This window comes from Triticum aestivum, chromosome 1B (assembly GCF_018294505.1).
Source record: "Triticum aestivum cultivar Chinese Spring chromosome 1B, IWGSC CS RefSeq v2.1, whole genome shotgun sequence".
Lineage (NCBI taxonomy): Eukaryota > Viridiplantae > Streptophyta > Magnoliopsida > Poales > Poaceae > Triticum > Triticum aestivum.
Window position 1 is genome coordinate 282100557 of NC_057795.1, and position 6838 is coordinate 282107394.

Consider the following 6838-nt stretch of genomic DNA (forward strand, 5'->3'; position numbering starts at 1 on the left):
TGCCACTGTGCACCGCTCGCTGCACAGCCTCCCGCCACGTGCGCCTGGAAAGGCCTCAGGGCGACACGTTGGTGGATGTGCTGGAGCGTGGGTACAGAGTGGTAGCCTGCCGCGGCAAGCGCCTTGCCGCGGCCGTTGTCTTGTCGCGTCCGGAAGCTTGTCGCTCACCGGGCCTTGCCGGGACGCGTGGCGCGTCGCGGCAAGTTCCTTGAGATGCCTTGGTTGGCCTTCCCGGCAAGCTCCTCTTGCCGGGGCCTTGTCTCCTTGGCTTGAATACTTTGTTCTTGAATGGCTCCAAAGGACCCACGGAGGACCTTGGCGGTCACCCGGCAAGCCTTGCCGCGGGGCGCTGCAACTGCCCGTGCACAAGTTCGGGATACTAGGGTACCCCTACTCTAGTACACCGACAGGAGCCCCCCGGCCTGGGCCACACACGGTGCCGAGCGCTGTTGGGCCAGGCCCAAAACAGGGCACGGGCACACGCAGCCTGGGTTACGCCGTATCTTACTCCGTATCCACCGCGCCCTCCCCCAACGGCACGCGTCGAATGCGGCGTCGTGGGAGAGATCGTGGGTGGTTTCTTTATTCGGAAGGGCGAAACGTCCGCCCCCTCCCTCTTTATAAGCAGGGGAAACAGGGGCAGTTCGCCCATCTCGCCGGTTGTTGCTCCGATTTCACAAATCTCCGCCGCTCCCCCCTTCTTCCCGAAGCTGAAAGAGAGCAGTGCTCCGCCCCTCATCGTCACCAGCATCACCAACGCCGTCGATCTCCCCCACCACCTCCACCATGGCTCCAAAAGCCGACAAGGGGAAGGGCATGAAGTCGGTCGAGGCGCAGCGGCTCGTGGCGCTGCGGAAGGAGCGGGCGATCTCCCCCCCCCCCAGCTCGGCACGAAGGAGCTGAGGGAGTACTACTACCTCTTCTGGTCGACGGAGACGCGAGCGCATCCGCGCACGAAGGTACTCCCGGCTGCCGCTTCGGAACTGGCTCCGAACGGCTATCCTTTCTTCGTGCTGTTCTTCTACTGCGGGCTCTGCCCGCCCTTCTCGGAATTCTTCTACGACATTATGAACACCTACGGGTTCCGCCTCCTTGACTTCACCCCCAACGCCATTCTGACCATGGCAGTTTTCGCACATCTCTGCGAAAACTTTGTCGGAGTCCATCCAAACGTAGCCCTTTTTCGCCACTTCTTTATGCCCCGAGTCGAGAGAGGAGAGCCTTTGGCCGGCGGAATTGCCTGGATCTCGAGAGTCAGCAAGAAGGAAGCCTATCTGGAAGGAGAGCTCCGCAGCAAGTGGGAGGAGTGGAGAGCTGAGTGGTGCTGGATTGTCGAGGAGAATCCACAGCCATTTACTGCCCTGCGACAAGCTCCAATAGCGCGCGGCAACGATTGGAGCAACGTGGCCCCGGAAGATGATAGGCTGAAGATTGCCATCACCCGGATCTTGCGCCTCAGGCTTGCCGGGCTCACTGTAGGCGCCGTTGGCGCAGATTTTCTTCGCCGCCGCATCGCCCCCTGCAGGAGAGGAGGAGACCTGCCTGGGAGTTCCAAAACTCGGTGGATATCATGAGGCTGCGCCCGGGCCTCAACTTCAACTTCACTGTCTTGGAGCTGGATGCAATGCTCCTGGAGCTGTTCAAGCGCGATCCTCAACATCCATTCATGTTGCTGAGGGGCGTCGTTCCATTGTGCAACAACTCCTCGCTTGACCGCATCCGAGCAATGATGCCGTTGTGCGATTCGCATGGAATCCTCCCGACTTGGCAAGAGCTTGCAGAGGACGTCGTGCGGGACTTCTTTGACGGCTTGGTTGAAGTGGCGGTCCGCGATGATGAACAGAATAGCCTTACTCGCGACACCACCGATGCGGAGATGCAGCGCATCGCCACTAGGCTGGAAGAGGCGGCGGTAGTAGCAGCTGCAGGTGAGTTCGGGTTCACCGTGGAGGAGGCAGAAGCAGCAGAGGAGGCAAGCCTTGTCGAGCGAGAGGAGTTCGCCAGCGAGGAAGAGCTTGCCGGGCCTGAAGCTGAGTCGAGCGAGCCCGGCGAGGGAGAGCTTGTCGGGCCTGAACAGAGCCCCCAGCTCCACCAAGAAGGCGTCTCCGCAAGGCCGTGGACGTAGCGGGGCGGCAAACGGGTCAACAGCTGCCGAGCCGCGCGACACGCTCTACCGCGGCAAGCACCATTGCCGCGGGAGCGCCTCAAGCCGCTGCGGCAACTGGAGCGGGGTCTTCCCGGTCCTCCGCTGCTGCCCCTGCCAAGCGGGCAAGGGAACCTACTCCTCCGCCTCGTCGCACCGGAGGTGAGCCGGACTTCGATCTCTCCGCGCTCAGCTCCGACGAGGAAGAAGAAGAGTAAGATTCTTCGTTGTAAATGTAGTTCTTCAATTCTTGCTGTCTTTGTCTTGTATCTAATTTGCTTTAATCTGAACCCATTCCTTTTCAGGACGCTGGCCCAGAGAGCAGCGAAGAGAGCCAAGGTCCCGGTGATTGTCATCGAGGACGAACCCACCGCGACGGCAGATGACATGTCCGAGACCACCTTGTCGGACTCGGCAACCATTCTTCAAAGCAGCCCCCAGCGCAGCCCCCCACGTAAGTGTATAGTTTACTCCATGCTGTCAGGCGCGCATGGGTGCTCTTTCCTTCGCTGATATCTGACTGCTGGTTTGTGTAGGAGCAGAGCAGCATCATCAGGAGGGCCCGGAAGCCGCTCCCGAAGCGCCATCTGCTTCGACTACACCGCCAAGGGAGGATTCCCCGGCAAGGGAGCGCTCTCCGGCAAGGGAGAACCCTCCGGCAAGGGACAGTTCTCCGGCAAGGGACGACACCAGTGATCCTCCGGCGGTTGAGACCGCGACCGCATATCCTAGCACATGTAATCTTCTTGCCTGAAAACTTCCCTTGGGTTCTTCTTCTGATTTTATTTTTGGATATTTGCTTGACTTTTCTCCTTTTTCCATTCTTCAGATCCATCTGCCGCGGAGCCAATGGAAACCGAAGGGGAAGCCGGCACTGACGATCCTGCCGGCAAAGAGGCCGCCAAAGCTGCCGCCGCAGAAGCTGGCGAGGGATCCGGCGATCGCACTAACGGCCCCGAGGCCGCAGGAGCGCCAGGCGCTGCACCGACCGCCGATCCCTCCGCCGCCGCTGCAGCGCCAGGCTCCGAAGAGCCCCAGCCCGACGCCTATTTGAAGGCCGGCGACGGTATCTTCATCAAGCTCCCCTGGGCGTCAAGCTCGAGGGCGCCGGTCGAAGGAGAAATATTGGATGGAGAGGTGCTCGCCTCTGCTGGGCTGACGTTGGTCGACGCGCCAAGCAGCAGCAGTGACGAGCCTGAGGAGGAGCGGCTGCTGCGGAAGCTGCTGTCGCTCTACCGCGCCCGACAAGCCAAGCTGGCATCCCGAGAAGCGCTTGTCGCGAAGGCGGGAGTGGATATCGAGAAGCGCGCGGAGGAGCTCCGGGGTCTCAGGCAGGAAACTCTCCGGTCCTTGGCGGAGGAGCGGGAGCAACTTCTCGAGGAGTGGAAAGCCTGACTCCTCGAGAAGGCTGAAGTTGAAGAGCAGCAGCGGCTTGCTGCCGAGAGGATATCTGCGCAGGTAGGCGAGTTGGCGCAGCGCAAGGTTAACCTTGACAGCCACGAGGAGGAGCTTGCCGCGCGCGAACAAGCAATTGGCGGGGCTCTCAAGGAAGCAAAGGATGCTGCCGCAGCTGCTGAGGCCGCCAAGAAGGAGCTGGAGACGAAGATGGCGCAGCTGGAGGCAGATCTCAAGGCGAGTGGCGAGGAGCTTGCCGCGCTCAAGCGTGAGCGCGAGAAGGACGCTGCCGCTCATGGTGAGCTGCAGGGTCTTCTCGCTGAGAGGAGCAAGGAGCTCAGTGCCGCCAAGGACTCCAATGCAGATCTGGAGTTGAACCTGGACACTTTGACTCAGACGCTGGACGGCGCCAGGGAGCGGGAGGTGGCCTTGTCGGAGAAGATCAAGGCCGACGAGGCGCTGCTGGCGAGTGCTGCTGCCGCCCAGGATACATTTAGGGAGACTGTGGAACACTGGACCGAAGGTCTCGTGAATGTTGCCGCAGCCATCGACGGGGAGCTGGCGCAGCTGGGGATGGAGGATCTCGGGTATCCCTCCGATGAGCACCTCCAGCCCAGCGCCAAGCTCAGCTTGTTCTTCAAGGGCGTGGCGACGGCCCTCCTGCGACTCCGGGAGAAGATCCCAAAGCAGCTGGCCGACGAGTCGCGCAGGATCTGTGCAGGAGCTCTTCAGAAGGTGCTGGTGAAGGTGGCCTTCCGCAACCCAGGCCTCAACCTCACCAACGTCCTCAAGTCCTTGCCGCCGGATGCTGATCTAGAAGCGCTCAAGGCCCTTGTCGCACCCATTGTGGACAAGGTGAGCGGGATCAAGAGGGTTGAGGGCGATCGCGTAGATTAGGCCGCCCGTTTTCTCTTTTTCCTTGTCGCTGCTGGTCATGTTGTGAGAACAATCTGTTAGAGCTGCAACAAGCTATCTTGTAATATGACTCTATTTCTGGTATCGATTGCTATGTTATTTCCTTTACTTGATTCCTTCCTTTGTATGTTTTGCCCTACGCTTTTAGGGAACTTGTCGGTGCAGGCACCTGGGCCACGAGCGCTGAGTGCGGGACGTCAGCAGCCTGCTGGCAGTGCCGCTTCCGACAAGAAACCTTGTCGCAACTAGCCGCAGCTCACTTAAGTTGTTGAGCGGACTCGAAACAAAGTAAGGGCGCAACTAGCTACGAGTTGGTTCCTCCGCGCACAGGTTTTCCATACAAAGCACGGTCGTTCGAGGAAGATAACTTAAAAAATTTAAAAACTAATTGCTCAAGCTTTGGCAACTTAGCTTTTCTGTCGTTTGCTTCCCGGTAAGGCGAAACTTCCTTGAACGATGCCTGGTCCACACCATTAAGTTCTCCTTTCCCCTCGGCAAACTTGTGGGCGAGGGAACTTTCGTTTCCTTTTGAGAAAAAGAAAGAAGAGAAAATAAAGATATGGAGCCTTATGGCTTGTTATTGCTTACCGGGGTTAGGTGCTGCACAAGGTGTCAGATAATGCATGCAAAAATAAACTAGAAAGCATGTAATTGACAAGATGTGCGGAGCACATGAGCTTTACTTATGCACGGTATCTGTGCCTGGCTTTGTACAAAGGATTACATGCAACATCGGCAAGACTTGTACAAAAGGTGGTTGCCGGAACAGGTTCTGGCGACCGCGCCCTATGGGTAAAACTTACGAAGATGCTCAATGTTCCAGGAGTTGCTCACCAGAATGCCATCTTCGGTCTCAAGGCGGACAGCGCCAGGCCTAGTGACTCGTTTCACCCGGTAAGGGCCTTCCCACTTTGGCGTCAACTTGTTGGAATTCTTGGCGGACTGAACGCACCGAAGAACAAGGTCGCCTTCCTCGAAACTTCTGGCATTAACTTTGCGGCTATGGTAGCGGCGCAAAGCTTGCTGGTATCGAGCAGCTCGTACAGCAGCCTGAAGATGGTCCTCCTCAAGGAGCAGCGCGTCATCTTGTCGCAGCTGCTCTTTCTCAAGCTCATCATAAGCGAGCACTCGAGGTGCTCCGTATACGAGTTCCGTGGGGAGAACTGCCTCTGCTCCATACACTAGAGCGAAAGGTGTCTGGCCAGTGGCTCGATTTGGCATCGTCCTGATCGACCAAAGAACCACCGGCAGCTCCTCAATCCAGTTCCTTCCGCACTTGAGCAGCCTGTCGGAAGTCCTGGTCTTGAGCCTGCGCAGCACTTCAGCATTCACCCTCTCCCCTTGACCGTTGCTTCTAGGATGAGCAACAGAAGTGAAGCAGACCTTGGCGCCAAGATCTTGGACGTACTGCATGAAGGTGCGGCTCGTGAATTGCATGCCATTGTCGGTGATGATCCTGTTAGGGATCCCGAAACGGCAAACAATCGACCTGAAGAACTTGACTGCTGACTGTGCAGTCACCTTCCTCACTAGTTCCACTTCCGGCCACTTTGTGAACTTGTCGATTGCGACATACAAGTACTCAAAGCCCTCGACAGCTCGGGGAAAAGGGCCGAGGATGTCGAGCCCCCAGACCGGAAATGGCCAGGATAAAGGGATCGTTTGGAGAGCTTGAGCTGGCTGGTGTATCTGCTTGGAATGGAACTGGCACGCTTCACACTTGGTTACTTGTGCAGTCGCATCCTGGAGGGCTGTTGGCCAAAAGAAACCTTGCCGGAACGCTTTGTCAGCAAGTGCTCTCGCGCCAATGTGGTGACCACATATGCCTCCATGTATCTCTGCCAACAACTTTTGTCCATTTTCCCGATGAATACACTTCAATTTCACACCGTTGAGTCTTCTTCTGTACAGTGTGTTATCGACAAACTGGTACATACTCGACTGTCGGGCTACTCTTTCCGCTTCTTCTTGCTCTTCGGGAAGTTCTCCTGTCTGAAGGAAATGGACAATCTGTTGTGCCCATGCTGGAGCTTGTGGCTCGACAACAAGGACTAAAGGCACATCTGCTGCTGCGAGAACATCCGCTTCTACGGCGAGAACCTGCGGCTCAGCCGGAGCTTGATGTTCCCTGGCAAGCTTGCCGGAGCAAAACTTGTCGGGAGCGTTTGCTTTAACGGAACAAACCCTAGGTCTTGCCGGAGCAGACTGCTCCTCAGCACCCTTGGTGTTGATCTTGATGACCTTCTTGGCGGCGGCTTCGGGGAGCTCTGCCGGAAAATAGTCACCAGAAATCAACTTCCTCTTCTTCTCCCCCCCGGGAGCTTCAGCGGCAAGTGATTTGCGATCTGTTGCGGCTGTTGCTTCCCGGTAGATCTTGTCGGCGCA